The sequence below is a fragment of the Paramisgurnus dabryanus genome, chromosome 13, assembly GCF_030506205.2.
Source record: "Paramisgurnus dabryanus chromosome 13, PD_genome_1.1, whole genome shotgun sequence".
Taxonomy (NCBI): Eukaryota; Metazoa; Chordata; class Actinopteri; order Cypriniformes; family Cobitidae; genus Paramisgurnus; species Paramisgurnus dabryanus.
This window is the reverse complement of record NC_133349.1, coordinates 12,679,329-12,690,716: the sequence shown is the minus strand read 5'-3', so window position 1 is coordinate 12,690,716 and position 11,388 is coordinate 12,679,329.

Genomic DNA, 11,388 nt, shown 5'->3' with positions numbered 1-11,388 from the left:
AATGCGTATTTGCGAAGACCTCTCGGCCAGCTGTGTGCCAATGCATCCACGCCGAGTGTTCCCTCGTTCAGTGAATAGAATAGGCGACAGTGGGCTGTTTCTGGAGATGCAAACAGATCTATCTGCGCTCTGCCGAAACGTCTCCAAATCAGCTGGACCGACTGAGGGTGGAGTCGCCACTCGCCGGGGCGCGCTGCTCGAGAAAGCGCGTCTGCCGCTGCGTTGAGCGACCCCGGGATGTGAATGGCACGAAGAGACCTCAGATTCTTCTGACTCCAAAAGAGGAGATGGCGGGCGAGATGCGACATGTGACGAGAGCGCACTCCGCCTTGGCGATTGATATACGCAACAGTCGCAATGTTGTCTGTGCGAACTAATACATCTTTGCCTCTCAACTCGCTGCTGAAGCGGACGAGCGCAAGATATACAGCCCACAGTTCTCGGCAATTTATGTGCCAATGCAGCTGGGGTGATGTCCACACTCCTGAAGCTGCAAGCTCGCCGTACGTGGCTCCCCACCTTGTGTTGGAGGCATCTGTGCATACTATTGCATGTCTGGAGACCTGCCTTAGTGGCACCCCCGCCCTGAGAAAGGCTGGGTCTGACCACGGGGTGAAAGTGAGACGGCATTTCGGTGTGATCGTGACACGGTGAAAGCCGGTGAGCCACGCTCTCCTCGGGACTCGGTCGTGAAGCCAATGCTGAAGCGGTCTCATATGTAGCAAACCGAGCGGTGTAACAGCTGCGGCTGCTGCCATATGCCCCAGGAGTTTCTGAAATTGTTTCAGAGGGACCGCAGTCCTGCCCGAAAATGTATTCAAGCAAGCCAGAATCGACTGAACGCGCGCCTCCGTGAGACGTGCTGTAAGATTGACCGAATCCAACTCCATGCCGAGAAAAGAGATCTTCTGTGTAGGACACAGTTTGCTCTTTTCTCGGTTGACCTGAAGACCGAGACGGGCGAGGTGTTTGAGCACCCGATCCAGATGGGTGCAAAGCATCTGACGCGACTGTGCTATAATAAGCCAATCGTCGAGGTATGCCAGGATGCGAACACCGCTCTCTCTGAGGGGCTTTAAAGCCCCCTCTGCGACTTTCGTGAAGACGCGGGGAGAGAGAGAGAGCCCGAACGGTAAGACTTTGTACTGGTATGCCTGACCCTCGAACGCAAAGCGAAGAAACGGCCTGTGTCGGGGAAGTATTGAGACATGAAAGTACGCGTCCTTCAGGTCGATGGCTGCAAACCAATCCTGTGGGCGAATGCATTGAAATATGTTTTTCTGCGTAAGCATTTTGAACGGCATCTTGTGAAGTGCTCGATTCAGAACGCGCAGATCCAGGATCGGTCGCAACCCGCCGCTTTTCTTGGGTACAATAAAGTAAGGGCTGTAAAACCCTGACCTCATCTCGGCTGGAGGAACCGGCTCGATCGCATCCTTCGCCAATAGGACGGCAATCTCTGCACGTAGTACGTGCGCATCGGCGGGTTTCACTAAAGTGAAACGAATGCTCGTAAATTTGGGAGGTCGCCGGGCGAATTGTATTGCATAGCCGAGACGGATCGTGCGTAAAAGCCAACGCGACGGGCTGGGAAGTTGCTGCCAAGCTTCCAGATACCGAGCGAGGGGAATTAACGGCACGATCGTAGTACCCGCGGCGAGCGGAACAGGGGTGCTCGATGACGCGCTCTCTTGGGCTGCGTTGATATGTATATTGTGTAAATGAGCACTCACCAGACTCCGCTGATGGATGGCTGCGCGGAGAAGACCCTGATGAAGATGTCTCGGTGCGCTCGACACATCCGCTGGCGAAAGAGGAGAGGGAGGACGTAGGGTTATGAGCCCATCCGTCACCCCCGGCTGCCTCTGAAGACCTGGAGGAGGAAGAGGAATTCGCTCTTTTTGTGGTTTTGTGGGTACCGGCTGAAAAGCCGGCGGAACGGAAATTAAAGAAAACCAAGGATTCCCCACCCGGTCCTCCTCCGGGGGGGGGGAGTGGTGCGTTCACCATCTCCCGAAGAGCGATCCCCTCCACCTCCAGGTCGCCCGTCTCAGGGCCGCTTGGATTTACGCTTTCCACCAGGCTTAGCGGGCTGAGAGGGCGGGGCGGGCTGCTGACGGCCGGTTCCTCGCTTCCTAGGAGGGCCCCGATGAGGAACGGAGGCGGCCGCCGCTGCAGGACGCCCTCGGCGAGGGGCAGACTGAGGTGCCGACGTCGACGGGGCAGGTGTTGGTCTCTTCCGACGCGGCATGATGTTGGCAAGGGCCTCAGTCTGCTTCTGGGTGGCTGAGACTTGTTGTGCGAAGTCTTCTACTGCCTCGCCGAACAGGCCGGTCTGGGACACCGGAGCATTCAAGAGCCGGGTTTTATCGGCGTCTCTCATGTCCGCCAGACACAGCCAGAGGTGGCGCTCCTGGACCACCAAAGTGGACATAGCACGACCGACGGCCTGTGCGGTGGTCTTAGTCGCACGTAGCGCCAGATCCGTAGCCGCACGTAGGTCTTTAAAGACCGCCGAATCGTGACCTCCCTCGTGCAGGTCCTTCAGAGCCTTAGCCTGATGAACCTGCAACAAAGCCATGGCATGTATGGCTGAGGCTGCCTCCCCACAAGCCCGGTATGCAGACTCCGTCAGAGCTGACGAATGTCTGCAGGCCTGTGAGGGAAGGGTCGGACGGTCCTTCCAGTAGGAGACGCCGGCAGGACACAACTGCATCGCTACCGAACGCTCCACTGTCGGGATACCGGCATACCCTTTAGCAGCCCCGCCATCGAGGGAGGTGAGGGGTGATGGCTGATGCGGCCGGTTCCGGGAGGAAAACGGGGTTTTCCACGACCGAGTCAGCTCATCATGCACCTCGGGAAAGAAAGGTACTGGAGGGGAAGACTGTGAAGCCCGTGCAGCCCCAAAGTACCAATCATCTAGGCGGGACGGTACGGGAGGGGGAGGAGCTCTCCACTCCAACCCGACCGTCTCCGCGGCCCGAGCGAGCATGGCAGTCATCTCCGGATCGAGATCGGGAACCGCAACCCTTCCCGAAGGAGGGAGAGGATCCGGATCAACGTCCGAAAATGACGGCCCCCCCTCCGATGCTACGATAGATATCGAATCCTCGGGAGGCCCGGCAGAGGTAGAAAGCGACGCAGAACGCGCGCTCTCCGTCTCCATCGGGACCTCGGATGGTTGCGGATCCGGTGGCTGAGGGCTGCTGGACGGACCAGCTCGCCGATTCAGCACCGTGAGGCGGAGGTCGTCTCTCCGTAGCTTCACAGCCGCCTTCTTAGGGGCGATCAGCAACGGAGGGCGGCGTTCCCGGAGAAACGCCACACGACCCCGCAGATCCGCAAGAGTCAAGCTCTCGCAAGCGGAGCATGTCCCTCCCACGAAAGCCGCCTCAGCGTGCTGGAGACCCAAACACGAGAGACAGCGATCGTGTCCATCACGAGGAATCATATATTATCGCACCCAGGAGTCGAACACAGACAAAAAGACATCTTTAAAAAGACGCTTAACGCCCGTGAGCAGTGAACGGCTGTCTTTAAAAAGACGCAAGTTCAACTGCAGCTCTTTTAGGGGAAATCACTCTTTTAGCTGTGTAGTTGATGAAGCACACAGGGAGGAGAACGCACACACTCAACTAAAAAATGTGAAAGAGATCACAAAAAGATAGAGGGGTGGAAACACTCGCGAGCCCCGCTGTGGTGCCTTCGCCCAACCAACTAGCACGCCGAGATCTATTCCTTCAGAGAGAGCAGCTTCTCGTGAGCAGTGTCACTGCCAGCTTTCGAAGCTAAAAAAGCTGATTTGATAACTGCACCTGCCGCTCATTAAATACCTGCGCGGCGGGGCGGCGCCGGCAGATGCAATTATCTGCATGCCAAGTTCATTGGCGTTTTAAAGGTTTCTCGAAGCAGATAGGTCACCCGCGAAGCGGTTCCCAATTTGTCGGTCACGACGTGACGTCGTAGTGACCGACTGAAAGGGAACTAGATTTTCCTTAGTAAAATTATGATAAATACACAATTCATGTAGTAGAAAATGAACTCTGTGGGAATAGTAAGTTGTATTAGATATTTTCTTGTATTATTTAACTGTTTTATAGTCACTGCACAAGTAAATAGTAAATTTTAATCAAAATCTTTAGCAGATTCAAGTCAAAAATCTTAGTTAATTTAACTTAAGAATATTAAATCCATTAAAATCAAGTAAAATAAACTTAAATTTATTTGCACATGTTGTAAGGAATACCCACAATCCTTTGCACCTGAATATTTTTATTTTTTAAGCTTTATCACAGAATAAAAACTGATAAGAACTTTCACTACTTAAATATTTGTTAATAAAATGTCATAAAGGTTTAAGCTCTTATATTATTGATGTTGTTTTGTTGTAAATTATGATTTTGTGAACGGTTTCAGGTGATCAGTGTTTCTTTACATGAAACCTGTTCTGAACAGTATATTGTATTTCTCTCCACAGTGCTGACAATGCATGTCAAAAACCCAGTTTGTGTGCGTTTCTGTTCAGAATCAAGTTTATTCAATGGCTGACTTTTAGTCAGTTAATACGATTTATTTAATATTTTTAGGACAGCGATGCTTAAATGTAAAAAAAAACTAAGACTTTACCTAAACGATTAAAATAAATCTAACTTCTACAAAAATAATGAAATAACATTTACTTAATTATTTAAAATCTGTTTTTCATGCATTATTAAGTAGATTTTATTTGATTTTAGTAGGTAAGTTGTACTTAAAAAAGCAGTAAAGTTGTTTTTTTTATAGGGGCTTTTGTAATTCACTTACATACGTGAGGAAAGGGTGTGTTGATTTCTCATTGACAAAAAATCAGCTCCCAAAGAAAGATGACTGGCCATTGAAATACTGTGTTATATTGCTTCGGGATGCAGAAATGTTCTGAAATATTGATCATCTTAGGTCTTGGCTCAGCTTTTGAACATCAGAGCCAACATCACTGTTGGTGCAGCACCACGGACAGCTCCACTCGTACTCTGTGCTATGAAATCCCCACAAAATTGAAAAGGAAACACCAGGGTATAAAACCGTTTAGATTTACCCCATTACATTGACTTCTTGATTAAGTTAGCATATATAAATTAAAGACAAGTTAATAGCATACATTTAGGATTCAAATTGTTCCTAAAACAAAAACAGCTGGGCTGTTCAAAACACTTGTAGTCAATTAATGCCTAATTAAAACCACTCATTATAATTTTATAATAGAAATGCATTTTATCTATCCTTTGACTCTCACGGAAATGAAAACTGTCTTCCTCAGTGACGCTTGTGGGAAATGTTTTATCCGTATGTCAAAGTCCACCCCACGTCTCATTATTCAAGGCATTTCCTACTGACGCAATCCGAGAACAGCTAATGACGCCCCTGTCACTATATTTGGGTTTAATAAGTACCCCGCTCTCTACTATTCTCAATACGCTATGTTTAAATCAAGAGGAGTATGAATCTGGTCCGAAATTATCCCTATTAGCGCCGAATCTTCTTCACTCATGTTTCATTACTCAGTTTACCAGGGTGCCCACTCATTAGAAGAGAACAGAAATAAAGGTTGTAAATGGATGCTCTGCTCCTAACAGCATTTCCTGTGGGAGAAAGGAAATGCTATCGAGACAGCGGGGTAACTATGCTTGCTTCGTGTGTGCAGCTTTGCAGAAAGCGAAAGTTATTTCTCCCAGGCTTCAGCAGATAATTGGATGCCCTGCAGGTACGAGAGCTCTTCAGTCATTTCGACGCTTTGAGCTCGAGTGAAGCTATATTATAGCTTTGCTGAACATAGAGAGCCATGGTTGTAGGCACCAGAAGGTAAAAACCCCTGAATACTAAATAAAACAAGGTGTAGAATAAAAGTAGGAACAAATTGACATTTCACTGTCAGGCGGTGTGTAGAGAGCACGGGAAGAAAATTGATTTTTTTTACCCTGCACATGTTTTCCCCATAACTAAAACTGCTTTCAAATCAGCTGAAGAACTGTGTGGTCAGCGATTATGTTAATTTGTCACTGTTAGCAGATCTCCATATCAGAATCCTATTTGTTCACTAGACTATTTGTGACTAAATAATCCCCAAAAAATAAGCAGCTCTACAATACGTTTTGTCTTCTTGTGTGCATTGCAATAATCCCATATGAAAAAATCACCAAAAATCCCTTTAGCACATGGCACCAATCAGAGGTGTAGAGCTCTTGCTCTCTCACTGAGGATGAAGCGAGTCAGCTGTTCCCATGACAACTACATTTTACTGAGAGAATCCATTAGGACCTCTTGGATCATTTTTTTTTTTAAGATATCAAAGGGCCGAGACTCATTCTATCAAACATCTAATGTGTTCCATTAGACTTTAGCCATCGTGACTTTAAAAGATTGCTCTTACTACCCACTCATACTGATAAAATATTAAAACCTGGTTACCTGAGTCTTCTCTATGCAAATGGTTCCCAGATACTCATCTGAGTTCACAAATAAATACATTCTGGCTATTCGAAATCACTTCCCTTTTATAAATCACTGGTATGAGATGTTAAAATTTGATATGTACTGTACTGTGTCTAGCCTTGAGTCAGAAACAGGTAGCACAATTTTGAAATGCAGTAAAGTACAAACCATTATTTTATATATATATTTTTAAAAGAGCACCAATGGGCCGATTCCCAACTGTATATTTCCTTTGGTGTGTAAGTGTGTATTAGTTCATGTTAACGATATGCAAAAGTTACATACCCCAAAGTAAACGAAGACGCGAGTTATCGTCTTAAACGTAAATCTCTTTTCTTGGACTACAACAAACACGCGGATTGTAGGCAACAGGTTACTTCCTGCGATTGGTGATGTAGACAAGACCGACATTATGATAATTCCTCCCGCTTCGGACTCTCAGCCTATAAGTTAACTCCTTTTAGCTTTGCATTTTGCTCAAATCTTTCAAACATGTTAAGGAGCGTTACACTTCCGGAACGTCACATTTCAGAGACAGAGCTTTTCAAATTCTTGCGTTTCAGGAAGAGAGTGAAATCTGGAGCTACAAAAATGTACGGTATGTGGAAAATAATGTGTTTTTTAACCATAAACCACGCGAACACATTGTATTATACAAAATATACCAAATAACATTGTTTTTTAGCAATGAAATAGGTGCTCTTTAATTTTAATACACACTGTTTTAGGACGCAAAAATTGAATTACAAGGTGCTATTTAAATAATCAGGCAAGTACTTCCTCCAAACAATTGAAGGAAATGTGGCGTGATATTACCAACTATCTAGATCTTGATGATCAGGATAACCACAATGAGTTGCCAGGCATATAATTGGCTCACTCTTATTCATCTCTAAACTTTTATTACATAAAACACATTACAACAGCTTCAAGATGCATCTGCAGAGTTTCTTTGATCACATGTGAAAGGATGCGTGTGGTAGTATGACTAAAAGGTATTGCCGTAGTATTGCACACAAACACGAATAAAGACAAAGTGAAGCACTAGGCTGATGTTGGTCACGGTTTTCTCCCCCATTTCCATTTGAATAGGGACTTAAGTCTGAGAGGAAATCTAAGTTTTTTGAAAAGCATATTTCTAGATGAAACAAAGACATAAGACAGCACATTGTTGCAATGGTCAGTATGAAGATAGATAGTAAACAACTCAGATGTTTTCCTGCTGTGACCATTTCAAACGAATTTCACTCGTGTTTGAAAAAAAATATTTGACAATTTGTAGCTGTGGGCACCTGTTGATCTGCGCTGTTACCACTTCCAATATTTCAGTACAGCTTGCTTCGATAGACAATGTTATTGGTAACACTTTACAATAAGTTTGATTTAGTAAACATTATTAAATGCATTAACTAACATGAACAGTATACTTTTTTCACTTTGTGTTAATCTTTGTTAATATTAGTTAATGTCAACACAGATATTTATATTAGTTCATGGTGCATAAATGAATGTTAACAGTTACGTTTGATTTTATTAATGTATCAGTAAATGCCGAAATTAACATGAACATAAATTAATGAATGCTATAGAAGTATCAGCTAATGCATTTACTAATTGTTAACAAATATAATCTTATTGTAAAGTGTTACCATGTCGTTTCCTATTACTGCTCAGTGGTTTAACAAAACATGACTTACAGATGTCTATATTGTCAATATGAACTTTCTACTTGAGTAAATCTGGAAAGCTAGCTGACAATTAATGTTATTACAAGAGTGTTGTGGTAAACCCAGGGTTTTTGTCCTTGAAGCTCTTATGAACTATTCTCGTGACAGTGTGCAGCCGTGTGTATGGATTCTAAATTGTGCTCAACTGCTTGAAAAAGACATTTACATTTCATAAATATTTATAAAATGAGTTCCCATCCCCATAGCTGATCATTATGTTTGTTGCATAGCAATGTTTTTTTATTTACTGTTTACATGTTGCATATTCTAAAGAAACCATGGCCGTTCATAATTTTTAATAATGGAAATCAATTTATAAAAGCAAAATTGTGCAAATTTTTTCTTTGAGTAATGCTCAAATATAAATGTTTTGTAAAGCACGGCTAAATGAGTATATTCCTATATCTCACCCCTACTGTGGGAGTCTTGATGGTCAAATCTGGTTTGAAGTGAAAGGTGATAGACAGATTTCTCAGTTTCAAAGTGTTGATGGCTGCCAAAAAAGCTGTGCCAATATGTGGGCAGAAGGCTAGATCTCATCAATCTAATGCACCAGTCATCCATGATCTAATCCAGGGTTTCCCAACCTTTCTGTCCCTCGCAGACTCATTAGTAAAGCATCATCGACAAACAATTAGTAATGTCTCCTTATTAACATACTGTACTGTAACTGTACTGGAAAAAACAGGCTCAACTATCCACATATATTCTTAAAGCGTTATACATATTACAGTAATGCATCATTTTCTGGCGCAGGTGTAATGAAGCAACAGCAATATAATCTTTCCTTGTGTTTCCTCATCACTGTAATGAACCAACCAAAAACAAACAAAACCCACTCGTCACACTCTACCACAGCTTATACGTCAACACCGAAGAAATTCAGTTTAGATGAAACAATGCCCCCAAAGCCAATTAAACCACTAAAAATAGAAGAACAAAACGTGGAGTTGGCACGCATATTTATGAGATGCATTGTGGCCTTGTAAACAGCAATTGTGGAAAGAATGTTTACAACAGACAATCTGCCTTTCAAAGATGTTATTCTTGGAAGACAGAAAAAACGACGTAACCTCTTAGTCACTCAGTTGGGCAGGCGCTTTAATTTGGTTGGCTTTGGTTTCAAATAGTAATTTAAAGAAATGCTTAAATGTCATTTTAACGTGTATTTACATTAATAATACATATATCACTATAGATTTCCCACTGGTCTGAATTCATCAGTTCTACTTATGCCAAGAGCCAGAAAGACTGATTAGATGCTAATGGCATCTGTGGTTTCTTCCGTCCTGCACAGTAGTGCTAATTAATATAACCAGCAGTCTTGTCACGCACACTTACCTGGACAGATCTAAATCTCAACACAAAACATTTGAGTGTTATATAATCTAACCAACTACATGTTAATGAATATCTATATTTCTAGATCGATAGATAAATGGATGGATGGATATTTTAATTCATCCGAGTAATACTAATGTAATAATGTAACTAACTATGATAGATAGATAGATAGATAGATAGATAGATAGATAGATAGATAGATAGATAGATAGATAGATAGATAGATAGATAGATAGATAGATAGATAGATAGATAGATAGATAGATAGATAGATAGATAGATAGATGATTTATATTTCATAGTCTTTATTATGAGACTTAAAACTTAAAGGGACACTCCACTTTTTTGAAAATATGTTCATTTCCAGCTCCCATAGTTAATCATTTGATTTTTACCTTTTTGGAATCCATTCAGCTGATCTCCGGGTCTGGCAGTACCACTTTTAGCATAGCTTATAGCACAATTCATTGAATCTGATGAGACCGTTAGCATCACGCTTAAAAATGACCAGAGTTTCGATATTTTTCCTAGTTAAAACTTGACTCTTCTGTAGTAACATCGTGTACTACGACCGAAAGAAAATTAACAGTTACGTGGCTGCAGCAGGCGCAATGATATTATGCAGCACCAGAAAATAGTCCCCTTAGTATATTTCAATAGCAGGGGACTATTTTTGGCTAAAAGTGGTACTGCCAGACCCGGAGATCAGCTGAATGGATTCCAAAATGGTATAAATCAAATGTTTAACTCTAGGGGAGCTGGAAAATCAGCATATTTTCAAAAAAAGTGGAGTGTCCCTTTAAAAAGTAATATCTGCACTCCAGATGTAAATGGCTTTAATAAGGTCTGAATGATTAATCAGAAAATGAATAATACAGCCTCTTAAACTCACTTAGCATTCAAACCAGTAATAGATATGCATATCTGCAAATGTATTACATACAGGTAATACAGATTCGTATTAAAAATGTATTCCTATGTTGAGAACAATATCAGGATTAAGCATTTTCCTCTCAACTGAATGTAGTAATGCAATGCCTGAGCAATTTATTATGATGGCTATTAATTATTCTTCATTCCAAAGTCAAGACTTTTATGTATTGATTTTATATCTTGGCAAGGCTTGAAGTGTCACAACTACACAGTTAAATTATGTCACCAGTCAGAGGAAAACACAATTCTTATTTCCATGTTCTTAATGAATTTTAGGTACAATTTTAACAAACATTAAAAAGTTGCATTTAAGTTTGCCAATATTTAATCAGATGTTTGTTTTAGTATATAGTCAGTTTATTTACACCAAGACAGTTTGGCAGAATCTTACCATCAGATGGTCTAATAGGTGCATCTGTCTCTTGGATTTATAAAATTTGCTTAATCAGTCTTTAGTCTGTTAGTGGTCCGGCCAAGCATGTTGTCTCTGAAAAACATGCAGGTAAATGTTATTGCATTTACATCAGCTGTACAGGTGTTTTCTATCATATTTTGTAATCTGGGCTGTTGTAACTAATTGGCTTTATCTGTTAAAGTTAATGGTTCAATCGTTCTCATCAAGGCAAACATAAAGAGCCATCTGTAAGAACAGATGCTCACAACGTTTAAATATCTGCTGGCCGACTATAACGGTGTCCGTATGTGCTTGACCTTCGGGGGGGCATTAAAGAAAATAGCCTCTGCTTGCATGAACAAAGCTCGCAGTTGCTCTGAAATTCACGGTCTGGCATCCATTATGATCATAAGGCAGATATTTTGATGCCAAAGAGGTCAAATATAATTTCAGTCGTTTCTTAAATCTTTGACCCCCTGGACTTATAGAAATACTCCTTTTGACCAGACCTTTCACTGG